We start from the raw sequence: 11,623 nt of genomic DNA, 5'->3' as shown, positions 1-11,623 counted from the left end.
AGGCCTGCCCAGGCACGTCAGCTCCGCCACGTCAGCCCGCCGCCGCGCAGCCAATCCGCGGGCCCCACCTCGATCCCGCCAGCCAATCGAGGCAGGGGGCGGAGCCACCCGTAAGATAGGCGTTGCGGTGGGAAGGGAAAACCCAGCAGGCTCTGTTCGCGAGATCTGGGCTCTAGGCTCACGGCAAGGAAACCAGGGCCCCCACTCCTGGTTGCAGCGTACCTGCGTGCACACTTTAGCAAATATTCCCGAAGAGGGGGTGGGGAGGTGACGGCTGCCTTGGGCGTGGGGAGAGTGAGCCCTGCGGTGTAATGGAAAAAACGGATTCTGGAGGTGGACTTACTGAGGTGGGTGGTTTGAGCACAGCCCCTCCCACTAACCGGCTCTTGATCGTGAATAGTCTCTCTGAACGCTCTTTTCTTTTTTCCATGAAATGGGAAAATGATATAGATTCGTGAGATGATGTATAGAAAGCCCTGCTCACGGTACTTGGCCTGTAGTAAAGTTTCAGTAAGTGGTCTCCATTCCTGTTATATGAGACGCAACAGGTTCAAAAAGTTCCACTGACTCGCCCAAAGCCACCCTGAAAGCCTGAGCAGAGCTGGGACCAGGACCCTGGACTGCCTCTCAGTCTAGGGCTGTTGCAATATGTTGTTAAGTTGCAGACAAAGTTCAGAAATAAGAGGCAGTTTGGAGAAAAGAAAAAAACACTGATTTCCAGCTTGACTTACCAGAACTGATGAGCAAAGTAACACTAAGAGAAAGGTAAGGAGGTGGCACCTCCAGGTGGAAGGCGAGAAGACATGTTAGTATAAATATGCAGGTGAAACTGCTTACCAGGTAGGAGGAAAGGCAGGGCTGAGGCTCAGAGTAGCGGTCTGGGCCAGAGAGAAACCTGAGCCATTCAGAGCAAGACCAAGACCAAGGGTAGTTAGACTGCTGGCGGAGAGAGCGTGCAGAGGAATGAGCCTGGGCAGATGGGAAGGCAGGAATGGAGAAAAGAGACTAGAAACCGGTGATAGAACTAGGGTGGTCCTGAGGTGGGGAGACCCACAGGGTCAAAGGCCCAGTGCAGTCCAGGAGAATAAGGAAGAAGAGACCAGGAGACTTGGGGATCTGCTGGAGATAGCAGATTTGTTGGCCAAGGGAGGTGAGGAAGCAGACAGGACAAAAATAGACCTTTTCTGAGTCACATTGGTTGTTAAAGCAGATGGCAAATGGACCCTGGGCTAAACAGGGTCCCAGAGTTGAGGGGTTTTGAAAAAGTGCACCTTTGGAGGCCAGGAGGAAGCAACCAAAGGAAAGAGGGGTTCACTCATCCGTGATATGTGGGTGTGCTAGACCGGATGGCACATGTGTTCTGTCAAGTTTAACTGACAGTCAACCTCTGGGTGAGGCTGAGCAACAGACCCTGACTACAGAGAAAATTAAACGCAGCGCTAAAGTAACTCAGGAACTTCATGCTAAAGAAAACCATTATGGTTTTGAATACTTTGTGAATAAGTGAAAATTAAAGGGAAAAAAGGTGAAACCACATTTAAAAATACAACCACACCACAAAAGCAAATTAGGCTGATGTCATTTGTGATGACATAAAAGACTTCGGTAAATTAAAGTAGTGCTATATACCTTACTAGAGTAAGGGGAAAAAGACAAATTTTTTATTTCATTCTCCCTTTTTAAAAAGCCAGTTTCCAGAGCTTTCTGAGGCGTTTTCTGCTTGGGTAATGAATCAATGTTCAATATATAGAAATGGGTGAGAGCATGTGGGAAGGTCTTAAAAACAAATTAAAACCAATGAGGGATTTTTTTTTTTCCTGTTATTGGCAAGAGAGGGCAAGGAAGAACTTAGCTTTGCAGAAACTGGGGTAACCCAGAGTGATGGGTCATGGGGATCAAGGTAGAGCAGGGAGACCCAGTTCCCAGACCTGAGACCCCTGGGTCTGAGGTTCCAGGGGTCAGCCCTACTATGCTAAGCCCCTTCTTAAGTTGGTCCCTATAAAGCATCCTACCACCTGGTAATACTGCCTAATCATTTGCCATTCTGTGCTCTAGCTACACTGAACTATTTTGGGTTCCCCTAAAGCGTCATGTTTCCTTACCTCCAGGCCTTGGCATAGGCTGTTTTCTGAGCCTGTAGGCTTCCCACTCCTCCACCTCCACGTACTGAGCCATGACTGACCACCTTCTGGTCCATTAACATAGAAGTCACTTCCTCTCACATTCTTCTCGGGTCTCCCCAACAATCTTCTCTGGGCTCCCAAAAGACTCTTATTTGCCCACTTATTATCTCTTACGGTAACTGCCCCTCGTCTTGTCTGTCTTCTCTTTAGATTGTGAACTTCTTTGGGTTGGGAACCATTTGGAGCACCTGCTCAGCACGAATAGCCTAGGGATACCATGGTGAACAAGATAGTCCATACCTCTGCCCATATGTTGCTTAGATCCTTCCTTGAATTATAAGTGTCCTGCAGGGCCAGGAGCTCCTTGCGAGCAGACCTGGACTGTTTCTGACTATATCCCTAGCACCAAGCACACAATTTCTTAGCACTTAATAGGTGCCAGTAAATATTTTCTCAGTGCCCAAGTGCAGAAAAGGAAAGATGGCATGAATACTGAGGCATAGCTGACTTCATATGTTTATTCCTCGGGCCACATTCAATCTTAGGCAAACATGACTGTTCCCTGGGTTGCTCCTGAAGTCAGCCTTCTGGAAAGTTCCTCTGAGGAAGAAGTGAATTGTTGATCCACCCAAGTTTCCCAACCCCAGCCGCCAAGGACCTGGTGGTAAGTGGCCAAAGTGTCTGATACTCCCAAGTTTCTCAGTTGTTCCATTTACAGGCACCCTTGCTAGTCACACTCCCACCCACACCTACTTCCTGCTTCCTCAACCTTGGTCCCCATCCCTGTGACATAAACATCATTTTTCTACTGTCGCTGAGAAAATAAGCCCACCATCACACCCTGGGGGGTATGGAAGGTAGAAGTCAGCTCATACTGACTCCCTCAGAGAATTTTGACCTGTGTATACACATCTTACCTGCCTCCGTTTTCCAAATGCGACCTCACCCCCCATTCAACAAATAATTTCTGAGTGCCTAGTATGTCAGGCACCTCGCCAGGCACCAGGAATAAAATGAGGAACAAAGAGTTTTCTTGCAACTTGTAGTTTACAATAAAGATCTTTAAAAAGTAAATTTGAAGATCTACTGGGGTTTATGAAACGGTTCATGAATTGGGCAGCACTCCCTCTAGCAAGTAGAGGAATTGTACAAAATGAAAGGTTTTTCTAGACAGAGAGTGGGGCAAGAAAGGTACTCATGAAAGAAAAGGATTGCTCCAGAGAAGGCTGCTTGCTAGGGAAAAACAAGGTATCTTATCGTGCAGATCACCTCATCTTTCTTTGGGGGATGGAGAGAACCCAGGTGGCAGATTTCATTGCCTCTCATGGAAAGAAAAATTTCCTGACCTGTTAAGACCATATTTCAGTGGGGGGTGGGGGAGGGTTTGAAACTGCAATTAGATTGGGTACTAAGCCCTGGTTTGGGAACTTGGTCTATGTGACACCATGTGGGGCCTATGGTTTTCTTTATTTAACAATATAAAATCATGAATTATAATAATAAGGGCAATGAAAAAAACAAGTTGAGTGCTGGTAAGACTAACAAGGGGTGGGGCTTCTTTGCATGGGGAGTCATAAAGAGTCTTTTTTTTTTTTTTGAGAGAGAGAGAGAGAGAGAGTGCAAAGTGGAGGAGGGAGGGACAGAGGGAGAGGGAGAGAGAGAATCTCAAGGAGGCTCCATACTCCACACGGAGCACGATCCCATGACTGTGACATCATGACCCAAGCCTAAATCAAGAGGGGGACGCTCAACCAAATGAGCCACCAAGGCACACCCAGGAAGAGTCTTTCTGAAGAGTTGACATTTAAGGTGAAAACCCCCATCCCAAATTCCTTCCAAATGATAACAATCTCTTCCTATGTCGGGTCACCACATGAGACTGAGACAGAACATTGTCCTGGAAAAAGCAGGACATTCCAAACAGGGTTTGGAATAAGTCAGGCCTGGGTTCCACTCTCAGCTCTGCCCCTTCCAGAGGAAGAACTTTTCAACTTCCTGCCACAGGCAGGCAAACACCACCAGAGGGCAGGAGTGAGGATTGCAGCAGAAGAAATGTGTGAGACCCCTAACAACCCAGATCTGTCCACCCAGATAGTGGTCTCATTCCTGAACTCTGATTCCCTGGTCTGTTTCCACTGCCTGTGGCCTCCTGGGACCTTCCCTACCCTCAGACCTCATCCGGACAGTCAGCAGCCTTATCTCCCAAATTAGGATAGTGGATCTCCATGATGTGTCTCTACTTGCTCTTCTCACCTTTAACTTCCAAGAGTCCCCAAAGCTTTAAGAACTTTAATTCTTCTCCCCTCACACTTAGAGATGTTGGCAATCTTATCTCTTCACTGGGTTTTAAGATCTCATGTGTCCTCATGGGCAACTCCCAGACATTCATCACCAGCCCAGACAAAGTCTTCTCCCTGGTTGTCTGCTCAGCTCACAGCCCCCAGTAGCTCAGAATGCCCCATAGCAACCCCGTCTCAACCATGGATACTGTCAACCTGAGGACAACCAGATTGATCCAGACACGTGCTAAAAGATACTATCCCAGGGGTGTCTGGGAAGCTCAGATGGTTAAGCATCATACTCTTGGTTTCAGCTCAGGTCATGATCTCACAGTTTGTGAGATCAAGCTCCTGATGGGGCTCTGCACTGACATTGCAGAGCCTGTTTGGGATTCTCTCCCTCCCTGTCTCTCTCTGCTCCTCCCCTGCTCTCTCTCTCAAAATAAATAAACTACAAAAAAAAAATATTAGAGAGCCTGGGTGGTTTAGTCGGTTATGCAGCTGACTCCTGATTTCAGCTCAAGTCATGATCTCACGGTTGTGGAATTGAGTCCTGCATTGGGCTTTGTGCTAACAGCGTGGAGCCTACCTGGAATTCTCTTTGACCTTCTCACCCCTCCCAAATAAACATTTTTTTAAAAAGATACTATTCCAGGGGCACCCGGGTGGCTCAGTCTGTTAAGCATCTGACTACAGCTAAGGTCATGATCTACAGTTCGTGGGTTCGAGCCGCACGTCAGGCTCTGTGCTGACAGTTCAAAGCCTGGAGCCTGCTTTGGATTCTGTGTCTCCCTCTTTCTCTGCTCTTCCCCCACTGATGCTGTCTCTCTCTCTCAAAAATAAACATTAAAAAATTTTTTTAAAAAAAGATACTATTCTAGCAAATAAGCACATGAAAAGATGCTCAACATCATTAGCCACAAAACCACAATGAGATTCCAACTCACACTCATGAGGATGTCTAGAATCAGAAAGACAGATCATTACAAGGACATGGAGACATAGGCACCCTTAGACACTGCTGCTGGGAATGTAAAATGGTGCAGTTGCTTTGGAAAACAGTTGGCAGTTCTTCAGAAGGTTAAACACAGAGTAAACATATGCCCCAGCAATTCCACTCCTCACATATACCCAAGAAAATGAAAACATGTCTATACAAATATAAATAAAATGTAATATAGCCATACAATAGAATATTATGGGAAAAGAAAGGAATGAACTAGTAATCCATGCTATAACATGGATGAACCTGACACTGGGGTCTTGTCATGGGGTATTCATTAGTTGAAACTTGCAAGAACATTCAAATGAGATAAATTTTGGGGAAAAGAGGTTGGATGTTGCAGGGGCATGATGGATATCATCAAATATTTACAGGACTCCACTGAAAAAGCTGGATTAGTTCCCCCCCCCCCCCCCCCGCGGCTCCATATGCCCAAGAATGTTAGAGATTTGGATAAACAAGAGTTTTGTATAGGGGCACCTGGATGGCTCAGTCGGTTAAGCGTCCAGCTTCGGCTCAGGTCATGATCTCACAGTTCATGAGTTCGAGCCCTGCATCGGGCTCTGTGCTGACAGCTCAGAGCCTAGAGCCTGCTTCAGATTCTGTGTCTCCCTCTCTCTCCCCCTTCCCCGCTCACGCTCTGTCTCTCTCTCAAAAAAAATTAAAAGAAAATTTTTTTAAATCTTAGAAGTTTTTTACAAAGACTGCTTCCCTAACTAAATAATAAAAGATAAAGATGCCTTATTATTCTAGAGATAAAGAACTTTGTTTTTCTAAGATGGAATATACTGGCTTATAAGGAGTGACCTCCCCATCACCAAGGCATCCAACTAAAGTCAGGCATGTTACAAGGCGGGGGCTCCAGCATTAGCAGAGGGATTCAAGTAGAAGAGATCTCGTTTCTTCTACTTTAGGGAGCTTGGATTTCTTGGCATTTTAGGTTCCCATAGGTGTCTGGAGATAGAACTTTGTTAGTTCCAGATTGGTGGGCCCTGATTTTGGGGTCAATACAAGACTTCCTTGTACTGATCTGTATTATTTGCTGCCACTTTGGCTCTCTGTTCCTCAAAATATACTCATTTTTCTGTTTGGGTTTAAAGGAGGGTAAGATAATTAATGTGAATTAATACGGTTTAAAAGAGAAATATGGTTTGAATAATGTGAATTAATACGGAAGAGAAATGTGGTTTGAAATAACTGTCACACAAGATCACAAAATTGATGGGAGGCAAATCAGGGTTTGTGCTCTCAAAACCAGAGTTCAGGCCCTCCTTTTAATCACATTGCTTGTATATCCAAACACCCAAAGGGAGATGGTGGGGGAGGGGGAACTAAGCACCTGACAGCCATTCTCTGCCCAGAGGTTTCACAATTCACTCATTTGGTGTTATGAATTGAATTGTGTTCTCCACAAATGCGTCTGTTGAAGTCCTAACATCTAGCACCTCAGAATGTGACCTTGTTTGGAAATAGCATCTTTGCAAATGCAAGTAGTTAAGATGAAGTCATTAGGGTGGGCCCTAATCCAAGGTGACCAGTGTCCATATAAAAAGGGAGAATTTTCACACCAACATGTACAGAAAGAGAACTCCATGGAAAGAGGCACAGGGAGGAGATGATGTCTATAAGCCAAGGAGAGAGGCATGGACCAAACCCTTTCCCCATGGCCGTCGGAGGAATCAACCCTGCTGACACCTTGATTTTGGATTTCTAGCCTCCAGAACCGTGAGATGACACATTTCTGTTGTTCAAGCCACCTAGTTTGTGATATTTTATTATGGAGGCCCAGGACACTAATACACTGGGTCATCGAGGAAATGTGCATGGAGTGCCAGCGTGAGGCACAGCAATGGCTAGTGCACACGTAGCCAAAGCACCCACTATCTGCAGGGAAGGAGACAGGAAGCAGAGAAGCCAGTGCCAGGATGGTGAGAGCAAGTCACCAAGGCCATCAAATGAGGACCCCAGGGAAGAAACCCTGGCTGCAGTCCACTGGGGAGGCTAACACCTTTGTGGAGGTTCTTGAAGATGGGGTGGGTTTTGCTCATGCAGGTGGAGGAAGAATGAACAAGTCTCGTGCAGGAACATGCAGATGGCTGGGCCAGGAAGGACTTGTGGGGACTGAGGGGCAGGGAATGAGGCTGGAAAGGTGGGGAGGTTTTGTGTGTGTCTCTGGGGTGAGCAGCGTAGGGATGACAGGTCCAGGGTGGGACACTGAAAGATTGGTCTCAAGTGGCCCATGACGTGGGAACGTGGATTTCCTCAGCTTCATTTCTTCTTTTTCCCTCTATCTGCCACCTACTGAAGCATCTGCATCACTGAGAGCTCTAGATTTCAAAAGTTCCCACCCACATGAGCTTCTCCCAAGTCCAGTGGACCTGGTCCAGTAGCCCCCATTAGCTCTTTCACACCAGCCTGCTATTCTCTGGGAAGAGCACAAAGTGGGAAGAGAAGCCGGTCTTGCTCTGCACTCTGGGGTCTTTCAACAGTCACTCTGAGCCTCAATTTCCTCATCTGAAAGATGGGGTCAGAATCCTCACACTACCTCCTTGAGTAAGATAATGGGCATGTAAGAGCCATACAAATTGTCGTGTGCCATGAACACACCGGGGCCAGCATTTCTTTTGTCAGAAGTGGGGCTCAGGACCGGTCAGACTGGAGCCGGTCAGGGTGGCAGGGTGATTGTTGGTAGGATTTAGACAGGTAGTCCTGGGGGGCACTGGGTGGCTCCGGAAGCAGGGAAACAATGGTCTGATGCCCCAGCAAGAGAGGAACCTAAAGGCCAATCAGAGACAAGGTGGAAGAGGACCTGGTCCCTGGAATGCACAAAGCCAAGAGCTGGACAGGAGTTCCCAACCCAGGAGCTGGCTGGGGTCCTATGGACTTCTCAAGTTTCCCCAGGGTCCTGCCATCCACTCCCAGAATCCCTCAATCCCAGGCTACCCCCCCTGCTAAGCTGCCTGCTTCTCATTCAACTGCTACAGCAGCTCGTAGGTGCACAGCTGGTCACATGCACGCGTAGCTTAGTCGACCACAAACAGAGGCCAATGGCATAGGCTGTTCCCAGGTCTTCTGAAGAAGTTACCCCTCATGGGCATCGAGCACTTTCACACTCAGCAGAGAGAACAGCAAAGCACTCCCAATTTACAAATGGACAAATGGGAGAACAGAATTCCAAGATTGCAAAGGGTCTTTAGCAAGTTCACCAAAGTGGTATATGACAGGACTGCCTTCCACAACACAAAATGGTTAAAAATGGGGACTGTATTTGCAGAATGCTCAGTTTGCCTGCCCCCCACCCCCCACAAGCATTTTACGTCTCCAGCTCTGAAAACCTTACACTCAGTCCTGAACCTCTGGAACCAACAGGGTGTGGTTAGCCAGCCTCTACTTTGTCCCAGAGTGAGGAGGAAGACATATGCCCACTTACCAGAACAGAGTCTGGAGCCAGAGAGCCCTAAAGAGGCACATTCATAGAGAGGAGAAGCTTTGGATTTGGGCATAGCTGGATTAGGATCCCAGCCAGGCTAGCTATTTACTGGCTACATGACTCTGGCTAAGGAACTTCATCTCTTCTGTTTTGTGTGTGTGTGTGTGTGTGTGTGTGTTTTGAGAGAGAGAATGGGAGCAGGGGAGAGGGGCAGAGGGAAAGAACCTTAAGTAGGCTTCATGCCCAGTGTGGAGCCTGACACGGGGCTCAATCCCAAACCCTGAGATCATGACCTGAGCCGAAATCAAGGGTCGGACCCTTGAGGACTGGGCCACCCAGGTGCCCCCGTGCACTTCACCTCCTGCTACTTCAGTTTCCACATCTGTGAAATGGGGATTACAGTTTATTATTTCACAGGGTTTGAGGATTAAAAAAAGAATCCTTTCTCAATAAATAGCCATCTGCTCCTTGACTGGAAGCATTAGCGCCCTCTAGTGGCAGATATACATCCTGCTCATGCTGATGAGTCTGCAATGTTACTTCCAGAACACTGAGTAGTCGGACTGGTCAAGGCGGATTTACCAGGATTTTTCTTTCTCTTTTTTTTTTTTAAGTTTATTTATTTTGAGAGAGAGGGAGAGGGAAGGAGGAAGGGAGAGAGCGAGAGAGATAGAGAACGAGTGGGGGTAGGGATAGGGAGAGGGAGGGGAGACTCAGGATCTGGAGCAGGCTCCGTGCTGACAGCAGAGTCCAATGCGGGGCTCAAACTGAGATCATGACCTGAGCCGCAGTGGGACGCTTAACCAACTGAGCCACCCAGGTGTCCCGCTAATATTTCTATTGCAGTTTTTGGAAGACATCTCACTCATCAGTCCTAGAGGTGCAGCCCACATCTGGCCTCCTCACTGGTCTCCAGCTACCAGTCTATCCCTTTTACTCCATCAGCCTAAAACAAAGCTGACATTTTCTATCAGTTCAAACCCTTACCTACTCCTTGGAAGGGCTCTGGGGTAACGGAGTAAAGCAGGAGTAACTGAAGGATTCCTGTTGCTGAAGAGAACTTGGGATTGTACCCCATTCAGATCTGTACAGCTGGAAGAGAGCTGTAAGCTCATTTTAGTTCAGGCCCTGTAATTTCAGCTGAGGAACTGGAGACTCACAGAAAGGAAGTGCGGTGGGGAGGGGGCCAAATACCAACCAGTGGCCAGGCTGGGGCTAAAACAGGGTCTCTGGATTCTGAGACCTTCCTCACCAAGTACCACTCCTGCTTCTCTAGGGTTGAGGTGGGGCAGTGCCTTAATGGATACCCATCTCCTCACAAACCCCTCCTGCCCTGGAGTGAAGTCCCTTTCATCAGACAGAATAGCTCCAAGGGTCATTTTCTTTCTCTATATGCCCTCCCAATACCTCTGGGACAAGTTATAAGATACTTGGTCAGAGATTATGAGGCTGACCTAATTGGCTCTAGGAAGAATTTCTACACTTGCTGCAATCTTGGTGGTTTTCCTGCAGAGCAACTGTTTGGCCGACCTAAGCTTAAGTCTAAGTCAGCTGGTAACTTGACTCCCTTTTCAAACTGTCAACACAGCGGTATCATCAGCCTCATTAAAATTGATGTCAGCACCACTTGACAGGGCTGGAGAAAAGGGAAGGTCATGGCCTAAGGGTAGAACCACCTTCATGGTTCTGTCTCACCTTTCTCTGGGGGTAGAGTAGTGTAGCCCAAATAGGAATGCCAGAATGGAAACATGGGACTGTCGTTAAGTACCCTCATGCAGGCACTGGTCAGGAGTCCTCATGCTGGTGAGGAGTGGGGACTAGCGTCTTACACAATGCTTCTGCATTCCTGTCAGAAGAGGCCAGCACTCTTGGGCTTGGATTCCTGGAGCAGAATGAGAAAACTAAAGGTAAGAGCACCAAGTTGAAAACTGGGCCATGTGGCTTCTAGGCCAGGTTCTTTCACTTCACCAGGAAACCTTGGGCTAGTCCTTGATTCACTTGCCTGTGCCTCAGTTTCCTCGTCTCCACAATGAGTATTGGTTCCTTTTTATTTACAAATGTTTCAGATGCAATCAAGACATTCCAACATATTACACAGGGAGAGAGCAGCTGCTGTGGCTGGAGGGCAGGTGTGAGGAAGAGACCCACTCCACCTACGCCCCGCACAAGCAAGGTGAGACCAGCCATCCAGCCCAACACAGCTCCCACCCAGCTTAGACAGTTGATAACTCACATTGACTGCAAAAGCTGGAAGCAAACCTGCTCAGTGAGGGTCTCCTTCAGATGGGAGACAACTCCAGAAATAGGGTCCACTCTGTGGCCTCATCACCAAAATGCTTGTCAACAATTTAAAAATAATCTTTAGTCAAGAGCAGGTGAGCCTCAAGGCCCTCCCAGAGGGCAGCATGTCACAGACTTCTGGAGAACCCTATTTAAAAAAAAAAAAAAAAAAAAAAAAAAATGATAGAAATGAAAACCTGGCTTGGTAATTTCCCAGACATCTTCACCGGCCACATGTAGTAGGTCAAACTGACATTTTACAAAGTGAATGCCCAAGAATGAATGACCTTCAAAGGCCCCCTAGAAGTCCCAAATTAGTGCTGCAGTCTCACCTGCCATTCCTGTATTCTTACCCATCCTCTAGGCAAACTTGCCCATTTGAATCTAAAGGTGCTTATCAGGTGCCAACCTCAGACCCCTGTTCATCATGCTCCTCCCTCCTTCCCCCATTCCTCTTCTAAACCGTTTTATTTCTAAACCTGTAGTGGCAGCATGTACAGCCGAAATA

At 47.4% G+C, this 11,623-nt stretch overlaps 1 long non-coding RNA gene across 1 annotated transcript; it reads left to right on the top strand.

The window, feature by feature from the left end:
- The first annotated feature begins 39 nt into the window (after window positions 1-39).
- On the top strand, window positions 40-11,169 carry LOC125920131 (uncharacterized). The gene is made up of 4 exons (XR_007456960.1): window positions 40-347; window positions 2,669-2,787; window positions 10,614-10,742; window positions 10,902-11,169. It is a non-coding gene; the product is annotated as an uncharacterized LOC125920131 (long non-coding RNA).
- The last annotated feature ends 454 nt before the right edge of the window (window positions 11,170-11,623 follow it).

The sequence above is a fragment of the Panthera uncia genome, chromosome D4 (assembly GCF_023721935.1).
Source record: "Panthera uncia isolate 11264 chromosome D4, Puncia_PCG_1.0, whole genome shotgun sequence".
NCBI classification, from domain to species: Eukaryota; Metazoa; Chordata; class Mammalia; order Carnivora; family Felidae; genus Panthera; species Panthera uncia.
The sequence above is the reverse complement of the archived record's forward strand: the minus strand, read 5'-3'. Positions and strand labels throughout refer to the sequence as shown.